The sequence below is a fragment of the Phyllobates terribilis genome, unplaced genomic scaffold (genome assembly GCF_046119375.1).
Source record: "Phyllobates terribilis strain yellow unplaced genomic scaffold, ASM4611937v1 Scaffold_1__5_contigs__length_1240528914, whole genome shotgun sequence".
NCBI lineage: Eukaryota > Metazoa > Chordata > Amphibia > Anura > Dendrobatidae > Phyllobates > Phyllobates terribilis.
Window position 1 is genome coordinate 1,197,240,630 of NW_027362761.1, and position 21,352 is coordinate 1,197,261,981.

The 21,352-nt window shown below is 47.2% G+C and overlaps 1 protein-coding gene across 1 annotated transcript in view; it reads left to right on the top strand.

Annotated features, from left to right (window-relative positions):
- Positions 1-21,352, top strand: part of GFRA4 (GDNF family receptor alpha 4) — a 673,071-nt gene that overhangs the window by 333,416 nt on the left and 318,303 nt on the right. The window lies entirely within an intron of this gene.

Genomic DNA, 21,352 nt, shown 5'->3' on the forward strand with positions numbered 1-21,352 from the left:
CTTGCCCGCTCACCTGGGAGCGTCCACTTGCTACCTGCCTGCTAGCCTATCTGGAGGCTTAGCCGTGACTTGCTGTGACCACCCGCCCGTCAAGAGACTGTCCCCGTCACTTGCTGTGACCTCCTGCCCTTCTACCCAGAGACTGTCCCCGTCACTAGCCGTGACTACCTGCCCGCCTTCCCTGGGAGCCACCCGCTTCCTTAAAAGGACTGCCCCTTTGCATAGTTGCTCAGAGGTTCCACCTCCCAGACCCGTTACAGTGGTAAGGCAAACGAGGACCTCTTCTCTCGACTTTTTTGGTGGCCGGGGTTGCATCGGGATGTGATTGAACACGTAGCTGCTAGTAGTATTTGCGCGCGTTCTGAGGTTTCGCATACCCGTCTGTCTGCTACTCTTCTTCCGCTACCTATTCCTAGTAGGCCATGGACACACTTGTCCATGGATTTTATTACTGACCTACTGGTTTCTGCAGGCAAAATGATGGTTTTGGTGGTAGTAGATAGGTTCAGTAAAATGGTTAATTTTGCCGCATTGGATGCGCTTCCAAATGCCAAGACACTTGCTCAGGTGTTCATAAATGAGATTGTGAAGCTTTACGAAATTCCCTCAGATGTGGTGTCAGATCGGGGGACCCAGTTTGTTTCTAAGTTCTGGAAGGCATTGTGTTCTCGACTGGGGGTGTAGCTGTCCTTTTCCTCTGCCTTCCACCCTCAGTCGAATGGACAGACCAAGCGTGTCAATCAGAATTTGGAGACCTATCTCAGGTGTTTCGTTTCTGAAAATCAGGAGGATTGGGCATCCTACCTTCCTCTGGCAGAATTTGTCATTAATAATCATCGTCAAGAATCCACTGGCAGGTCACCATTGTTCGGTGCATACGGTTATCACCCACAGTTTGGTAACTTTAGTGGAGGAGGAGCTTCAGGAGTTCCTGAGGAGGAATGGTTTGCTTCGTCGCTCTCCTCGGTATGACGGGGTGTTCTGAGTAATTTAAAGATCATGGGAGTCAGGTATAAACGTATGGCTGACAGAAAGCGCTTGCCAGGTCCGGACCTAAATGTGAATGACTTTGTGTGGTTGTCTACCAGGAATATAAGATTGAAAGTTCCTTCTTGGAAGTAGGGTTATTTGTCCCTATAAAATAACCACCGTCATTAACCCAGCAGCATTTCATCTTGACCTTCCTCAGGCCCTTAAAATCCACAACGTGTTCCATAGGTCCTTACTTAAAAAATATATGGAACCTCTTGAGCCCTCACCTCTACAATTGCCCCCAGTAATGGTTGATGGTAATCTGGAGTTCCAGATTTTGAGGATTGTAGATTCTCATCTCCTGCGTCGTTGTTTGCAATACTTGGTACACTGGAAAGGGTATGGTCCAGAGGAGAGGATGTGGATTTCAGCATCAGAGGTGAACGCTCCCTGATTGGTTCGCTCTTTACACACTTCTTTTCCTGAGAAACCCGGTCCCAAGTGTCCGGGGGCCACTTGTACAGGGGGGAAACTGTCACGAGTGTGTCACAGGTGACAGACAGTCGCCCTGCAGTTGGTTGCAGGAGATCTCTACATTTGGCATTACAGACATCTTTTTAGAGGCTGGCTGTCTCTAGGAACCAGCGGCTACCTCCCTCTGGCTAATTAGCTCCCTGGCCTGAGTGTATAAATACTTGGTGTGTCTGAGAGGGAGGTGCTGGCGATATTCATTACTACTTGTGAAGGCTTAGCTAGAGCAGTACTTCATCCTCTCTGGAGCTTGAAGCTGTGTGCGCATTGGGCTGGAGTCATCTAAAGCTAAGCAAGAGCTGTTTCTCTACCCTTGTTGTCTATAAAGTTTAGTGGAGATCGACAAGTGCTCATCTCCTCCCTTCCCTAGCCTTAGCTATATGCCAGAGAAAGTCAGGGCGAGGTACGTGAAGAGCCAATATAGGGACGGTAGTTGAGACTGGTTGACATTAGACCAGACTAGGAGGTCTCCACTCCCCCCTTTCCCTAGTGTCTGGGCTCCCTTTCCCTTTTCCCTCTGTGTTCCACTCTTTCCCACACCCTGCGTGACAGGTACACTGAGAACAGAGGAAAGGGAAAGCAGACAAATCTAACAAAGCTGGGAGCGGTTTTCTTTTGGGATCTGTATCAGAAGCAGCAGAACTGTCAGCTATTTGAAGCAGTTGCACAGTTTGTACAGCAGCAAAATTAAGGGGACTTTTTAACGAAAACCAAGGGCTGGACTTTTGGTACCTCGTACTGTGGTTGAACCTGAATCTAATGTAGGATCCTCTCGTGCTTTGGGGAATAAATTCAGCATCGAACACTCTCAACCAGTGGTATGGGAATTTCAGATTCTGTTTAGCCGATCGAAAGGCCAGCTTTTTTGTCATTGAGTGCCAATATGCCAAACATATACTGTATATATATATATATATATATATATATATATACATATATGATATGATTTGCATTCCGATTATAGTGCAAACATTATTATTTATTTCTCTAAACCTAAGAAGAAGGTCCATGGCTTAAACGTGCCCATGAAACATCCCCAAACTTAAGGGCTATCCCTGAATAAGAGCCTGGGTTGGTTGCAAGAACATTAACAGGAGGGGAAGGGGCAGAAAAATTAGTGTATTTGAGGGGCTTATAAGAGTAGGAGACAATTGCGATACAATTTGTTTTATATGCAGGAACTCTGGGAACTAAGCTAAAGCACATAGCACCAATCACAGTAGCATTCTTGAGCTTGATTAAAGCGACGGAGATGCAATTCATCCGCTGACCTTCCTGCGGGTAAAGAAGTAGGAAAACATTTTATTCGAGATGGTAAAGCTGATGCACTAAAACATTGCATACAGACATGAAAACACATTAGGTCGTGGAAATATAAAAATACCTTACAATATGTACGTGATGAGCGGTGGACATCTGCAAATCACTCAACTACTAGAGAAGTTGTTCAAGACAAAAGAAAGACAGCTGCAAGAAAATAAATAGGAACCTTTATAAAAAGAAATTGGTATTGCTTTTTACCTGCAACAAAGTAATGGGGGATGGAAGAACCGATGACAACAATGTGATAACGCAAACCCCAACACTTAGAAAATTAGGCTACCATTCCCACTGTATCAGGTCCATATAGGCTTGTAAATATGGAGAAAAGACTTGCACATAGTGGAGAAAATGATACTGATTATATCCAAGAATCATAGGGCTAGCCTAGAATTATAGTAGTTATTAGCTATTGAACCCGTTCTACGCCCGGGTGGCGAACATTTTTATTGGTATATGGTCTCCCATCCTGGCATGTGCGGCCCCCATTCTGTGCCCCCATCCTGTTATGTGTTACCCCCATCCTATTATGGGCTGCCCCCATCCTGTTATGTGTTGCCCCCATCCTATTATGTGCTGCCCCCATCCTATTATGTGCTGCCCCCATCCTGTTATGTGTTGCCCCCATCCTGTTATGTGTTGCCCCCATCCTGTTATGTGTTGCCCCCATCCTATTATGTGCTGCCCCCATCCTGTTATGTGCTGCCCCCATCCTATTATGTGCTGCCCCCATCCTGTTATGTGCAGCCCCCATCCTATTATGTGCTGCCCCCATCCTGTTATGTGTTGCCCCCATCCTGTTATGTGTTGCCCCCATCCTATTATGTGCTGCCCCCATCCTGTTATGTGCTGCCCCCATCCTATTATGTGCTGCCCCCATCCTGTTATGTGCAGCCCCCATCCTATTATGTGCTGCCCCCATCCTGTTATGTGTTGCCCCCATCCTGTTATGTGTTGCCCCCATCCTATTATGTGCTGCCCCCATCCTGTTATGTGCTGCCCCCATCCTATTATGGGCTGCCCCCATCCTGTTATGTGTTGCCCCCATCCTGTTATGTGCAGCCCCCATCCTATTATGTGCTGCCCCCATCCTATTATGTGCTGCCCCCATCCTATTATGTGCTGCCCCCATCCTGTTATGTGCTGCCCCCATCCTATTATGTGCTGTCCCCATCCTGTTATGTGCTGCCCCCATTCTGTGCCCCCATCCTATTATGTGCTGCCCCCATCCTATTATGTGCTGCCCCCATCCTATTATGTGCTGCCCCCATCCTGTTATGTGCTGCCCCCATCCTATTATGTGCTGCCCCCATCCTGTTATGTGCTGTCCCCATCCTGTCATGTGCGGCCCCCATTCTGTGCCCCCATCCTGTTATGTGTTACCCCCAACCTATTATGGGCTGTCCCCATCCTGTTATGTGCTGCCCCCATCCTCTTTTGTGCTGCCCCCATCCTGTTATGTGCTGCCCCCATCCTCTTTTGTGCTGTCCCCATCCTGTTATGTGCTGCCCCCATCCTCTTTTGTGCTGTCCCATCCTGCTTCCCCATCCGGAGGTTGGGGGAGGAGTGTGGCGCCGGAGTACGCATGTGCCCATACCATGCTGTCCGGCGTCATTTTGTTGAAGAGACACTACAAATGCGCTGGATAGTGCGCTATGCGCATGCGTCGATACAGACGTCGCCCTCCTCCCCGGCCTCCGGCCCGAACAGAGGCGTCACGGCAACACTCTTCCCGGTCAGGTAAGTACTTATGGCGCTGGAGATCGCGGTATGCGTTCAGTGTCTATGCATACCGTGATCTCCAGCGCCATATACTCCTCTTACCTGTAACAGCTGGATGTGTTCTTCTATCTGGAGCCAGACTGCGCAGGCGCGTCGCGCTTGTGCAGTCTTTAGAGGCTTCAGACAGAAGGACACATCCCCGGTTATATTATAGATGTCCCTCAATTCTGTTAACATCCCCATCCCGGTATATATGCCCCTCCTTTCCTATTATATATGGAACCCATCCCCATCCTGGTATACATGGCACCCCTGATCTCCATCCTGATATGCATGGCACCCCTAATCTCCATCCTGGTATGCATGACACCCCTTATCCTGGTATGCATAGCACCCCTCATCCTGGTATGCATGGCACCCCTCCATCCTGGTTTGTATGGCACCCCTCCATATGGGTATGCATGGCACCCCTCCATCCTGGTATGCATGGCAACCCTCCATCCTGGTATGCATGGCCCCCTTCCATCCTGGTATGCATGGCACCCCTCCATCCTGGTATGCATGGCATCCCTCCATTCTGATATGCATGGCACCCCTGATCCCTATCCCGGTATGCAAGGCACCCCTCCTTCGGGGTATGCTTGGCACCCCTGATCCCCATCCTAGTATGCTTGGCACCCCTGATCCCCATCCTGGTATGCATGGCACCCCTGATCCCCATCCTAGTATGCATGGCACCCCTGATCCCTATCCTGGTATGCATGGCACCCCTGATCCCCATCCTGGTATGCATGGCACCTCTGATCCCCATCCTAGTATGCATGGCACCCCTGATCCCCATCCTGGTATGCATGGCACCCCTGATCCCCATCCTAGTATGCATGGCACCCCTGATCCCTATCCTGGTATGCATGGCACCCCTGATCCCCATCCTGGTATGCATGGCACCCCTGATCCCCATCCTAGTATGCATGGCACCCCTGATCCCTATCCTGGTATACATGGCATCCCTCATCCTGGTATGCATGGCACCCTCATCCCTATCCTGGTATACATGGCACCCCTCATCCCTATCCTGGTATGCATGGCCCCTTCATCCTGGTATGCATGGCACCCCCCATCTTGATATGTATGGCCCCCCTCATCCCTATCACGCTGCACATAAAAAATAAACACTTCTACTCACCTTTCTCCCTTGTGCTCCAGTGCTGCGTCTTGTTCTGCTGTCAGCACTGATCTCACCGTGTGAGCCATGCATGACCTCCCTGCCATGCACCCTCACACAGTGAGATGCTGTGCTGGAATAGTCCTCCAGAGGTCGGGGCAGGAGTATGTCGTTGGAGTTCGCGTGTGCCCATACTGCACTGTCCAGCGCCATTTTGTTGAAGACACAAATGTGTCTTCACTAAAATAGCGCCGGGTAGCGCGCTGTGTACATGTGCCGATTCCGCCGCCGCACTCCTCCAACGGCACGAACAGAGGCGTCGCGGCAACATTCCTCCGGGTCTGGTATGAACTTATGGCGCTGGAGATCGCGGTATGCGTTCAGTGCCTACACATACGGCAATCTCCGGCACGATACACTCCTCTTACCTCTTACCTGTAACAGCTGGATGTGATCTTCTGTCTGGAGCTAGATTGCGCAGGCGCGTCGCACATGCTCAGTCTGTGGAGGCTTCAGACAGAAGGACGCATCTACTATTATATTATAGATATTCTTGTACATAGGGACAGTATTATAGTAGTTATATTCTTGTACATAGGGGCAGTATTATAGTAGTTATATTCTTGTACATAGGGAGCAGTATTATAGTAGTTATATTCTTGTACATAGGAGCAGTATTATAGTAGTTATATTCTTGTACATAGGGGGCAGTATTATAGTAGTCATATTCTTGTACATAGGAGCAGTATTATAGTAGTTATATTCTTGTACATAGGGGGCAGGATTATAGTAGTTATATTCTTGTACATAGGAGCAGTATTATAGTAGTTATATTCTTGTACATAGGGGCAGTATTATAGTAGTTATATTCTTGTACATAGGAGCAGTATTATAGTAGTTATATTCTTGTACATAGGGGGCAGTATTATAGTAGTTATATTCTTGTACATAGGGGTCAGTATTATAGTAGTTATATTCTTGTACATAGCAGCAGTATTATAGTAGTTATATTCTTGTACATAGGAGCAGTATTATAGTAGCTATATTCTTGTACATAGAGGGCAGTATTATAGTAGTTATATTCTTGTACATATGGGGCAGTATTATAGTAGTTATATTCTTGTACATAGGGGGCAGTATTATAGTACTTATATTCCTGTACATAGGGGGCATTATTATAGTACTTATATTCCTGTACATAGGAGCAGTATTATAGTAGTTATATTCTTGTACATAGGGGCAGTATTATAGTAGTTATATTCTTGTACATAGGGGCAGTATTATAGTAGTTATATTCTTGTACATAGGGGGCAGTATTTTAGTAGTTATATTCTTGTACATAGGGGGCAGTATTATAGTAGTTATATTCCTGTACATAGGGGGCATTATTATAGTACTTATATTCCTGTACATAGGAGCAGTATTATAGTAGTTATATTCTTGTACATAGGGGGCAGTATTATAGTAGTTATATTCTTGTACATAGGGGCAGTATTATAGTAGTTATATTCTTGTACATAGGGGGGCAGTATTATAGTAGATATATTCTTGTACATAGTGGGCAGTATTATAGTAGTTATATTCCTGTACATAGGGGGCAGTATTATAGTAGTTATATTCCTGTACATAGGGGGCATTATTATAGTAGTTATATTCCTGTACATAGGAGCAGTATTATAGTAGTTATATTCTTGTACATAGGGGCAGTATTATAGTAGTTATATTCTTGTACATAGGGGGGCAGTATTATAGTAGATATATTCTTGTACATAGTGGGCAGTATTATAGTAGTTATATTCCTGTACATAGGGGGCAGTATTATAGTAGTTATATTCTTGTACATAGGGGGGCAGTATTATAGTAGATATATTCTTGTACATAGTGGGCAGTATTATAGTAGATATATTCTTGTACATAGTGGGCAGTATTATAGTAGTTATATTCTTGTATATAGGGGGCAGTATTATAGTAGTTATATTCTTGTACATAGGGGCTGTATTATAGTAGTTATATTCTTGTACATAGGAGCAGTATTACAGTAGTTATATTCTTGTACATAGGGGGCAGTATTATAGTAGTTATATTATTGTATATAGGAGCAGTATTATAGTAGTTATATTCTTGTACATAGGGGGCAGTATTATAGTAGTTATATTATTGTATATAATAGGCAGTATTATAGTAGATAAATTGTTTTGTAGGTGAAAGCGTTACAGAATTTAGTGTACAATATTGAAAGCTTCATACATTTAATAGCTCAACATATAACTCAGAAGAATAAAATATAATACATCATCTTTTTTTTTCGAAACCTTTTTTCGAAAAGCATTTTGATTGTACGAGTAATACATCTTCCGTGCAGTTCTAGCTGATCCACCGGCCTTACATGTTGTTTTCCTCTACAGATAATAATAACCCTTTTGAAATGTTTTAATCCGTGTTCATACTAAGTGCACTTCCATGCAGACACAATATTGCACAAGTTACGGCGGCTGTGAATACATTTCTCTTGCTGGCCTAATAAAACATTATCCGTTAATAGTTTCCTACCTGAATATCGGAACGTTTTTACATACAGTCCATATTAAGTGACTCAATTAGGACAATTACAAAGCGACCAGAAAGCTTTTAGCTTATTTGTTTTCTGATTAATAATAAAAGCCTTTACATTAGCCAGCATGCTGCCGCATTTAATGTCCGCTGCAAAATACACTAAAGTGAAGTGTTTGCCGAGAGCTTGAACAGATGGCCGAGTCGACGGCAACTCCAGAGGTGAGAAGGGGAGAAAGATGTGACGTATTCTCTAAAATATGCAAGAACCAGTCTATTTTATATATTCTACTCCTCCCCATGGTCTTTTCATACTAGTGTACTCAATATGTTAGGATAACTACAAAGAAAGCAAAAAGCCTTTCTACTCTATGGAGGGCAATCACACTCTATGGAAGGCTGTGTGGGGGCCATCATACTGTGTGTGGGAGCCATCATACTGTGTGTGGGGGCCATCATACTGTCCGTGGGGGCCATCATACTGTCCGTGGGGGCCATCATACTGTGCGTGGGGGCCATCATACTGTGCGTGGGGGCCATCATACTGTGTGTGGGAGCCATCATACTGTGTGTGGGAGCCATCATACTGTGTGTGGGGGCCATCATACTGTGTGTGGGGCCATCATACTGTGTGTGGGAGCCATCATACTGTGTGTGGAGGCCATCATACTGTGTGTGGGGGCCATCATACTGTGTGTGAGGGCCATCATACTGTGTGTGGGGGCCATCATACTGTGCGTGGGGGCCATCATACTGTGCGTGGGAGCCATCATACTGTGCGTGGGGGCCATCATACTGTGCGTGGGGGCCATCATACTGTGTGTGGGGGCCATCATACTGTGTGTGGGGGCCATCATACTGTGTGTGGAGGCCATCATACTGTGTGTGGGGGCCATCATACTGTGTGTGGGAGCCATCATACTGTGCGTGGGAGCCATCATACTGTGCGTGGGGGCCATCATACTGTGCGTGGGGGCCATCATACTGTGCGTGGGGGCCATCATACTGTGTGTGGGGGCCATCATACTGTGTGTGAGGGACTATGGGTGTATCATATTCTGCAAGGGTATTGTAGGGTCATCATACTGTGCATGTGGAGGGTACCGTGGAGTAATTTACTGTGGGGGTATCGTACTGTGTTTGGGGGGACTTTTCTTGGCACCATACTCTTTAAGGGAGCCATAAAAGTGGCATCCAGGTGAGTGGGAACACTAAGGGGCGTCCATAGACAAAACTAAGGGGCTGCACAGTTGTGAGATATGCTCTTCTGTGACTTTGCTGAGTATTATTTTTGTGTGTGGTGGTGGTGGTGGGGGGGGGGGGGGTGCCCAATTAATACTTCTGCTATGGAGCCCCAAGATTTCTATGTTCGCCCTTCTAAACTCTTTCCTTCGATGCCTCTTATCATGCATGACGCTTGCCAAGTGGCCATATGGGCTACTGTATGGGACAGTAAAGATGCAGCGTTTACTTGGCGGCTGCAGAAGTCATTAGTAATAAGACGGCGAGAAGTTGCGTCTACATTTATCGCGCTCTACGCCCAGTACCCGATGAGAACATCTCTCGTCAAGGGCAGGATGTGTATAGAAAGCGCTGTCTCAGCTGTAATCTTCCTGATGGGGTCCTGACAGCTCCAATACATGTCAGCTACTAGTAGTCACTGGTGAGTGTCAGCAAAGATCATTTTATTTGCCTCCGGCGGTTTTTATTGACTTTCTCTTTATCATTCAGTTTTATTTTTGTATCTCGTTGTGTCTTGTTCGTTAAAGGTGACGTCCTATAAAGGACAAAGTAAAGCGGCTGCTGCTCTCATGGGACATATGGAGATGGGTTCAGGTGTGGATGGAAATGTTCTGCCCACATTTCCATATATCAGCCTGACTTTCCCCTTTGTCATTGACCTTCACCTTTTCTGCATTATACTAGTTTATTGAATATCTCCATTTGTTCCAACTCTGATGGTTGGATGAAGCTTTGTCACAACTAGTAACTCACGGTAAGAAATGATCTCTCCTGGACAGTTCTGCCAGGACCTGCTGTTCCTTTATGGCCAGGGTCCGAAAAGTTAGTTTCCCCCGCATAGCCCCTTGTGAATAATAAGGAAAATGCAGATCAGCCCTTGGCTTTTGGGTTTTGATTTTACGGCGTTCATTGTGCAATAAAAGTGACCCTGGCTACATGATTCTACGGATCAGTACGATTGTTCAACTTTTTTTTTTTTATTATTTTAGTGAGTGGCTAGATGGAAAATTGGATTGTATCTCCATTTTTTGAGACCTGTAACTCTTTATTTTTCAGTCTATGGAGCTGAATTTTTTTAAATGCTGAGCTGTGCTTTTATTAGTATCACTTTTTGGACACATATGATGTTTGATCATTTTTTTTTTCTTTTTTTTTTTGAAGAACTGCGGTGACCAAAAAACATAAATTTTGGCATTTTGATTTTTTATTTCTTTACAGCATTTATTTTGCTGATTTAAGTAATTTTATATTTTGTTAAATCTTACTTTTTTGGTTTATTTTTTAATTCCCTTATTATTGTATTGTTTTTAGTATTCTAAAACTTTTTTTTTAAAAAAAAAAAAAAAATTTTGCTGCATTCTTTAGTCCTCACAATTGCATCACAGTAGTAGAACCGCGGCTGCTCATTGTGTCTCATCAGCGACCCCTATTTTCTAGAGATCTGACATGCCCCACATGAGAAATCTAGCTTAGAAACCATAGCAAATTAGGCTGGAAGTACACTGGGGGCGTGGAAGAAGTAGTCCAAGTGCATTGATTGATTTTATATTTTTATAGTTGGCAGAGCTCTACTTGTCTGATACAGAGCTTGCAGACATAAAGTTTAAAGGGGCGACCCCCAAATTACAAATCATGTCCAATCCATAGGAGAGGGAATAACTTACTGATGCTGATTGCTGTGGGTTTCCCTGAGGTTTGGAGGGATAACTTGCAATTTTTGGGATAACCCCTTTAATTAAAGCATCATTTTGCTTTGTTGGCTCAGATTGGGTTCTTTGCATAAACATAAGCCCAGCACAAGCTGATTTTCAAATTTAAAGGGGTCCTGTCACTAGGTCAAAAGCAGCCATTTTTTGATCTTATATTTTTCCCCCTATTCCCCTGAGTATTACGGTTTTTGTTTTTTTAAAATCCGACATACGATTCCAGAGATGTGGGGCTTTTTATTTAGTGCTATTTTTAGAGGGCGTGGCCCACAGGGTAAAAATGCAGAGGAGCCTAAAGCCACGCCCCCGAGATTCCTGTTAGCGACCATAGAAATTAGCATTAAATAAAAAGGCCCATATCTCTGGAACCGTAGGGCGGATTTACAAAAGAAAAAAAATGAAAAATTCAGGAGAGCAGCAGGAATAAAATAAGGGTGAAAAACTGGTCACATTGGACCTTGTAACAGGTCAGATTTCATTACATTCTGACTGTCTGGAGGCACCACTACGGGTAGCTTACGAGCTTATTGTGTACCCCTTTGGACTTTTGTAGGCAGCCCCTTCTTCTATGCCCTATATATGGGGTATATGTTATGTTAGAGGGGACGACTGAATCAAATTCGATGTAGCAAGGAAAAGAGGTGGTAAATCATATTTTTTACTACTGTTTGGAATGTAAAATTTGCTAAATAAAACAATTTGCGCTTAAAACACATGTTTACGACCGCAGAGACAAGTGAGATTAGCAGTTTAATTTCTGGACCCCCCCATCCCCCGCACGACTCTTTGAAAACTCATTTTACAAGTCCTTTGATAACGGGAATGGTTTGCGCTCTCTGCCAGAAATTTATTTTGATTGCTCTGCTTGCTTTTCTATATTACGAAATAGCATCACATTATATTTACTTCAAAGCACTTTGGGTCGCGAAAACCAATCTGAAATTCCTCGGCTTATTAAACGCTGAGAAAGAAGATGTATTGAAGGGTTACCTCACTTCTCCATGCCGTCTTCAGACTGAATTAACTAAAACGAGCCTTACGTATCCGTCTCTTCCTTCGCAAAACAGAAATAGAAAATATCTATTTTCAACATATTCCTTATCGCTCTCCGGGGTTAATTTGTTTTTATATTACTGATTTCTGTAGGAATTTATCGGGAATGATGCACTGAAAAATGACGTAAGAAGGTTTAATGGGCAGCACCACTTCTGGCACCTGCCCCATTTGTGGTCATTTAGATTCCAGACTGGTAGCAGGACAAACCATAACTGGACAACTCTCATTTTGGTTTTCCAATTTTTACTAAATTTTGGCCCTCGACCGAAAGTTGTTCACCATCATGATGGGTGAAGAAGATGCCTCGTAGCACAGTTTTCAATGAGAAGGTCCACTTGTGGTCTTCAAAATCATAAGTAAGTTTTTCCCAGTGACTCCCGCTTGGGCGTATTATCTACTGGAGGCTGTGGTAGTCCCAAATCCACCTCCTGTCTCTTATTGTACAGCAGCGAGGCTCGTTCCACTCCGCTCCTGTACAACAGTCCCAGGCCGTCACAATCCTCAGTCCTTTCTAGAAACACGCCTATGTATACGTATGCTCATATTTACTAGCCCATTCTTTCATGGGTAGTATAAGAGTTCACTGGTTGGCAGAATTCCCATTCGGCACTGGGTTCAGGTTTTGGATCTCACCAGGGGCATCACCTGTATTTGTATGCTCACTGCTTCAGATTTCTTCTAAGGTTCTTGACAAAATGACTGGTAATTGTCCTCCAATGTCAGATAGAGGAACTTTAGGGCCCCAAGAGATCATTTTTTTTCAGGGTCTATACTTCATCTGCACTCACGTCCTCTCCTTATTACATTTCGTTGCTATTGTTTCAAATGGATGTTTCATATTTGCTCATTACCCTGGTAGCAGAGGGGGTCTAGAGGGCTCTCTAACCTGGTTCCGGATGGGCCCTAAAAGTATCACCACCCTAATAACCAAAGGGGTCTAAATGACTCTCTACCCCAGTACCTGAGAGGGCCTAAAAGCTTTCCTTCTCTGATACGTTTGAGAGTCTAAAGGGCTCTCTACCCTAGTACCAGAGAGGGCCTAAAAGCTTTCCTACCCTGATACGTGAGAAAGTCTAAAGGGCTCTCTACCCTGGCACCTGATGGGGCCTAAAAGCATCACTATCCTGATACCTAAACAAACCTAAATAATTCTCAACACTGGCACCTGAGGGGCCCTAAAGGCATCATTACCCTGGTACCTGAGAGGACCTAAAAACTTCTCTGCTCTAAAGGGCTCTCTAATCTGTTGCCTGATGGGACCTAAAGGCATCACTACCCTGCTACATAGAGGCCTAAAGGGCTCTCTACCCCAATACTTAAGGGGTCCTAAAGGCTACACTATTCTGATACCTGAGAGCGTCTAAATGGCTCTCTATCCTGGTAGCTTATTGGGTCTGTTATGCTTACGTCCGGACTGACTGGCGTGAGCATGATTAGTGGTCCCACTGGGCCACGAACCGAGAAGTGCCTGGAGGGGCGTGACTAGGGGCCTCGCCAGATCCGACCACCGACGCACAGCGGCTTAATCGACTCCGTGGTCCGAGGAGGGACGTGGGAGGTGGCCCAGGTGCTACTCCAGGTCAAACCCCTGTCACAGCTGTTGACCCACACCGGGGAATGCAGGAACAGGCAAGTTGGGCTGGCATACTGACAGGTGGGTACTGGCAGGCACGGCTGGTATGCAGACAGGTGGGTACTGGCAGGCACGGCTGGTATGCAGACAGGTGGGTACTGGCAGGCACGGCTGGTATGCAGACAGGTGGGTACTGGCAGGTAGGTAAACAGGCTGGATAGGGACCAGTACAGATTGGGATAAAGGAACAGAGCCGCAGGTGCGGAGAGCTAGCGGAGCGGGGCAGAGCAGAGCCGCAGGTGCGGAGGGCAAGCGGAGTGGGGCAGAGCAGAGCTGCAGGTGCGAAGGGCAAGCGGAGTGGGGCAGAGCAAAGCAAAGCTGCAGGTGTGGAGGGCAAGTGGGGCAGAGCAGAGTAAAGCCGCAGGTGCGGAGAGCAAGCGGAGCAGGGCAGAGCAAAGCCGCAGGTGCGGAGAGCAAGCGGAGCAGGGCAGAGGAGAGCAAAGCCGCAGGTGCGGAGAGCAAGCGGAGCGGAGCAGAGCAAAGTCGCAGGTGCGGAGAGCAAGCGGAGCGGGGCAGAGCAGAGCAAAGCCGCAGGTGCGGAGGGAAAGCGGAGCGGGGCAGAGTAAAGCCGCAGGTGCGGAGGGAAAGCGGAGCGGGGCAGAGCAGAGCAAAGCCGCAGGTGTGGAGGGCAAGTGGAGCCGGGAAGAGCAGAGCAAAGCCGCTGGTGCGGACAGACTGGACAGGGCTCTGTTCACATGGAACACACTGGGAAACACAGGAAGATAGCTAGAACACAGGAGGTAGATACAGAGGCAGGGAAACTGGACAAGCAGAACCAGATACACACAAGGTACTTGCTATGAGGTAGCGAGTGGACACAAAACTCATAAACAGAAGTACAGAGACAACAAGTAGGAGTTAGGTACTGGTTCAGACACTGCAGGAAAAGGGAAGGATCAAACATGGAGACAAACAGGTAACGAGCTAGGACACAGTTCAGACTGGAACTGACACTGAAACGAGATACAGGAACGAGCCTGGGCATACAGCCCCCAGGGTAGCGGAAAAGACTAGAAGTCACAGATACAGGTAACGGGCCTAGGTACTCAGCCCCCAGGGTGGCGGAAACTGACTAGATACAGGACAGGACCTGGCAACTCAGTTACACAGAACACACTGAAAGAATGTATTGCTCAGGCCCCTCCTACTGGGTGGAGGGGGTTTAAGTATCCAGTGACTCACAGCAATAGGCTGGGGGCGCATTAGGACGGCGCACGCTGTAACTTTAAGAATCAGGAAGTGCCAGCAGACAAGAGACATGCACACAGCAAGTAATGAAGCAAAGTGTGCAGCCTGGACTGATAGGTAAGTTGGCAGTCTTGCATGGTGGGAGATGGTAAGCCATGCCAGCACGCCGCCAGGGATGTTACAGTACCCCCCCCTTTACGCCCCCTCTTCTTCAAGCCTACGTGGATTTTCTGCAGAGAAGTTGGAGGCCTAAGCTTCACAATGGATTCCCAAGACTTCTCTTCAAGAAGACTACCTCTTCTGTCCACTAGAGGGAATGAGACTGGTCTCACCATCCTGGTGACTAGGATGCTTTGTCCCACCGAGCCATCCTCAGCATTAGATGAAGTGAACGAAGTACCAGGAACAGGGTGTAGGAAAGTCTCTCTCCATTTGTTAATATCAGGTAGCACTCCGGAGGATTCAAGAGACAACTGGAGGTCCTTCGCCTGGTAAGAGGCGTGCAGAGACTTGGGGGTAGCCACCGCCTTGACGTACACTTTGCCAAGCTTACTGGATGTAGTGGGCGAAGTACCAGGTACAGGGTGTAGGAAAGTCTCTCTCCATTTTTTAACATCAGGTAGCACCCCGGAGGATTCAAGAGACAACTGGAGGTCCTCTGCCTGGTTGGAAGGGTGCAGAGACTTGGAGGTAGCCACCGCCTTGAAGGACTTATTGCCAGACTTATTAGAGATGGAAGATCCTTGCTTCAGTCTGGTCTCTGAGATGACACGTCTGCGAGGTGGGGCGGTACATGAATCCAGATCATTGGTACAATCGTCGAGACTTTGTGGGGACATCGCCTCCGCTTCACTTCCTTCGGAGACTTCAGCGCACAGTGAGTCAGCGACTAGCAGATCTGGTGAAGAAGACATTGCTGACTGTCCTGAAGGTATGGGGACTGGACACCCCTTGTACCTCAGCAGTCCCCCAGGAAACACCATGCAGGATCTCCAGACCTGAGCGGGCACTAGATCTCTCGACCCTAGACGACCTGTGGGTAAACCAGACAGCACCTGGAATGTGAACTTCTTCATGTGTAATGCTCAAATCTGGAGCTTAATTTGTACAGACATATTTTGACTGTTTCTGAGTAGGGCTCGTCCTACCCCTGACAATGCCCAAACCGGATTCTGGAGTTGTCGGACGGGGATCAGACACCGACTCTTCACGGCTTTCAGCCCGAAACTTCCGGTTAATCCGAGGCCTGTTATGGTCATGGTCATCTGTGGAGAGTAAACACTAATGCCAAGGGCAGCCTCTCCTACAGGCCTAATGTCTTGAGACTCTCCAACTTTCGCTGGACAAAGACCGTCAGGGTGTCCCAAACAACCGCAGCGAGTCCGCATTCCGATTTTATGACTGAGTTCCAGCCTCTGCTTTGTCTGACGAACATGGTCAACCTTCATGGGTTCTGTGTGGGTAGCTGCCTCTACAGGCTGGGGAACAGGAGGTCTTTGGGAGGACAGAACCTGACGTGACGGTTTACCGCTACGCCTTGCACGTCTGGACTGTCTCTTGAGGTTGGGAACTGAAGTATTCTGTGGAGAATTGTCATCCTCTGTGGATTCTGCGTGGGCAGCAGCCTCTTCAGCCTGGGGAACTGGTGGGCTACCTACACTCATCACCCATCTGGACTGCTCCAGGATATTGGGAAGGGAAGCTTTAGCAGAAGATTCAGGGTTAGGGTCATCGAAGACCATTAGAAAGGCCACCAGGAAGGCCTGCAGGTCAGAGACGATAGGATCCCTTGCTTCCCATAGGGGGGTGATCCAATTCAAGGCATCACCCGCTAGGTAGGACATCAGAAATGCTACTTTAACCCGATCGGTGGGAAAATAGTGGGCATAGAATTTGAAATGCAGCATGCATTGCTCCACAAATGCACAGCTTTGTTTTGGATCCCCATAGTACCGTGGTGGATCCACAGGAACGAGTGCTAATAGCTCCATTTGGGCTGGTGCATAAGTCGCCTGGACCTCAGCTTGGAAAAAAAATTTTCTTGGTGCATGTATTTGTTTGCCAGACAAGGATGTCTCCGAGAGTGAAGGGCCGTGGGACTCAACGGGGACCATGGCCTGAGCAAACTGTTACGCTGACGTCCGGACTGACTGGCGTGAGCGTGATTAGTGGTCCCACTGGGCCACGAACCGAGGAGTGCCTGGAGGGGCGTGACAAGGGGCCTTGCCAGATCTGACCACGGATGCACGGCGGCTTAATCGACTCCGTGGTCCGAGGAGGGACGTGGGAGGTGGCCCAGGTGCTACTCCATGTCAGACCCCGGTCACAGCTGTTGACATACACCTGGGAATGCAGGAACGGGCAGGTTTGGCTGGTATGCAGACAGGCGGGTACTGGCAGGCACGGCTGGTATGCAGACAGGCAGGTGCTGGCAGGCACAGCTGGAATGCAGACAGGTGGGCACTGCCAGGCACTGCTGGAATGCAGACAGGCTGGATAGGGACCAGTACAGACTGAGATAAAGGAACAGAGCCGCAGGTGCGGTGAGCTAGCGGAGCGGGCAGAGCCGAGACGCAGGTGCGGAGGGCGAGCGGAGCAGGGCAGAGCAGAGCAAAGCCGCAGGTGCAGACAGACTGGACAGGGCTCTGTTCACATGGAACACACTGGGAAACACAGGAAGATAGCTAGAACACAGGAGGTAGATACAGAGCAAAGCCGCAGTTGCAAGCGGAGCGGGGCAGAGCAGAGCAAAGCCACAGGTGTGGAGAGCAAGCAGAGCTGGGCAGAGCAGAACAAAGCCGCAGGTGCAGAGAGCAAGCGGAGCGGGGCAGTGCAGAGCAAAGTCGCAGGTGCGGAGAGCAAGCGGAGCAGGGCAGAGCAGAGCAAAGCCACAGGTGCGGAGAGCAAGCGGAGTGGGGCAGAGAAGAGCAAAGCCGCAGGTGCAGAGGGCAGCGGAGCGGGGCAGAGCAGAGCAAAGCCGCAGGTGTGGACAGACTGGACAGGGCTCTGTTCACATGGAACACACTGGGAAACACAGGAAGATAGCTAGAACACAGGAGGTAGATACAGAGGCAGGGAAACGGGACAAGCAGAACCAGATACACACAAGGTACTTGCTATGAAGTAGCGAGTGGACACAGAACTCATAAACAGAAGTACAGAGACAACAAGTAGGAGTTAGGTGCAGGTTCAGACACTGCAGGAAAAGGGAAGGATCGGACATGGAGACAAACAGGTAACGAGCTAGGACTCAGTTCAGACAGGAACTGACACTGAAACGAGATACAGGAACGAGCCTGGGCAGCGGAAAAGACTAGAAGCCACAGAAACTGGTAATGGGCCTGGGTACTCAGCCCCCAGGGTGGGGGAAACAGACTAGATACAGGACAGGACCTGGCAACTCAGTTGCACAGAACACACTGAAAGAATGTGTTGCTCAGGCATCTCCTACTGGGTGGAGGGGGTTTTAGTATCCAGTGACTCACAGCAATAGGCTGGGGGCGCATTAGGACTGCGCACGCTGTAACTTTAAGAATCGGGAAATGCCAGCACCGTCGCCCTAAGCCAGCAGACAAGAGACATGCACACAGCAAGTGAAGGAGTATAGTGCACAGCCTGGACTGATAGGTAAGTTGGCGGTCTTGCATGGTGGGAGATGGTAAGCCATGCTAGCATGCCGCCAGGGATGTTACAGGGTCTAAAAGCATCACTATCCTGCTACTTGAGGGGGCCAAAATGACACTCAATTCTGGTATGTGAGGAGCCCTAAAGGCATCTTTAACCTTGTACCTGAAAGGGCCTAAAGGTTTCTGTACCCTGGTGCCTGAGAGAGTTTGAAAGGCCCTCTACTCCAATACCTAAGGGGGCCTAATATCATCACTACCCTGGTACCTGATGGAGCCTAAAGGCATCACAACTCTGATAATTAAACTGGCCTAAATGACTCTCAATTCCAAGACCTGAGGGGCCCTAATGGCATCACTACCCCGGTACTGGAAAGGACCTAAAGGCTTCTCTACTTTAATACCTAAGAGAGTCTAAAGGCCTATCTACCCAAGTACCCAAAGGGACTTAAAGGCATCATTATCCTGGTACCTGAGGGAGACTAAAGGCATCATTACCCTGGTACCTGAGGGGGCCTAAAGGCATCATTACCCTGGTACCTGAGGGGGCCTAAAGGCATCATTACCCTGGTACCTGAGGTATCACTACCCTGATACCTAAATGGGTCTAAATGACTCTCTACACTGGTACCTGAAAGGGCCTAAAGGCATCACTACCCTGCTATCCAAAGGGGTCTAGAAGACTCTCTACCCCACTACATGAGTGGGTCTAAAGGCTGCTCTACACTGGTTCCTAAAGGGGCCTAAATGACTCTCCACCCTGGTAACTGAGAGATTATAAATGGATCTCTACCCTGGCACCTGAGGAGGCCTGAAAACCTCTTTAACCAACCTAGTACCCAAAGGCAACACTATTTTGATACTGAAAAGGGGCCTAAAGGACTTTTCACCCTGGTTTCTGATAGGGCATAAAGGTTTCTCTACCCTGATACCTGAAGAGGTCTAAAGGTCTCTCTACTCACTTAGCTGAGGGGGCTAAAAGCTTCTCTACCCTGGTACGTGAGGTGGAAAAAATGCCTCTATACCCTGATTGCTAAAGGGACCTGAAGGTTCCTCTAGTCTGGTACTTGGAAGAGCCTAAAGGCCTCAGTACCCTGATACTGCAAAGGGCCTAAAGGCTCTTGTACGCATGTAAAGCCGAGGAGGTAAAGGCGCCTGAGCAGCCATAGTCTCCACGCCAGTGCTTCACCAGTGGTCGTCTATCTTCCTAGCACTTCCACGATATAAATGCATTATTACTTGTAATGCATGGCCCAAATAGGCAAAGAATTGGGAATAACAAATTAGTCACCTGCATTTATTGTGTCCTCTGTCTGAGGTGTAAGAATCATGTTTTGTTTATAGCCCTTTATCAGCGCCGCACCGCAGAAAACATGACAAAATTGTTCCGTGAACTCCGGTATAATGTTACAATTCACCATAAGAATCCTGCAGGGGCTTTTACATCTTGTTTTAATTAAATGTTGTGACACCTACAGAAATTTCATTAGAAGAAGGAGAGGCGACGTCTAATTGGAAAATTGCTCTGCCCGTCCTCACGTTAATGCTGCTGGGAAAAAAATCAAACAGCAATTAAATATTGCAATTTTTTGTCATTTCAAGGTATTTAGAAGTCTATAAAATGACCGTTTTACGTGGCGTCTTATGCCGCAGATAACGCTGCTGATGTGCGACCGAAAGCCGCAGAAGACAAATAATCCACCACCAGCCATTGTATAAATAGAATAATTGCTGCAAATCTGCTGCCCCAATACGGCCCGTTATAGGGTCACAGATGCAGAGCGCTCGTCATACTGTCACTGCGTGCATTATTTTATCCAACTTCACATAGATTGGATTCAAAGACGAGTGTAAGGAATCTCACATTTTACATAGGATGTGCTTAAATCGCTGTGTCATTTTGTTAATTCACCACCTTATTTATCCTGTACTGATCCTGAGTTACATCCTGTATTATACTCCAGAGCTGCATTCACTATTCTGCTGGTGCAGTCACTGTGTCCATACATTGCATTACTGATCCTGTACTGATCCTGAGTTACATCCTGTATTATACTCCAGAGCTGCACTCACTATTCTGCTGGTGCAGTCACTATGTACATACATTACATTACTGATCCTGAGTTACATCCTGTATTATACCCCAGAGCTGCACTCACTATTCTGCTGGTGCAGTCACTGTGTACATACATTACAGTACTGATCCTGAGTTACATCCTGTATTATACTCCAGAGCTGCACTCACTATTCTGCTGGTGCAGTCACTGTGTCCATACATTACATTACTGATCCTGTACTGATCCTGAGTTACCTCCTGTATTATACTCCAGAGCTGCACTCACTATTCTGCTGGTGGAGTCACTGTGTACATACATTACATTACTGATCCTGTACTGATCCTGAGTTACCTCCTGTATTATACTCCAGAGCTGCACTCACTATTCTGCTGGTGCAGTCACTGTGTACATACATTACATTACTGATCCTGTACTGATCCTGAGTTACCTCCTGTATTATACCCCAGAGCTGCACTCACTATTCTGCTGGTGCAGTCACTGTGTACATACATTACATTACTGATCCTGTACTGATCCTGAGTTACATCCTGTATTATACTCCAGAGCTGCACTCACTATTCTGCTGG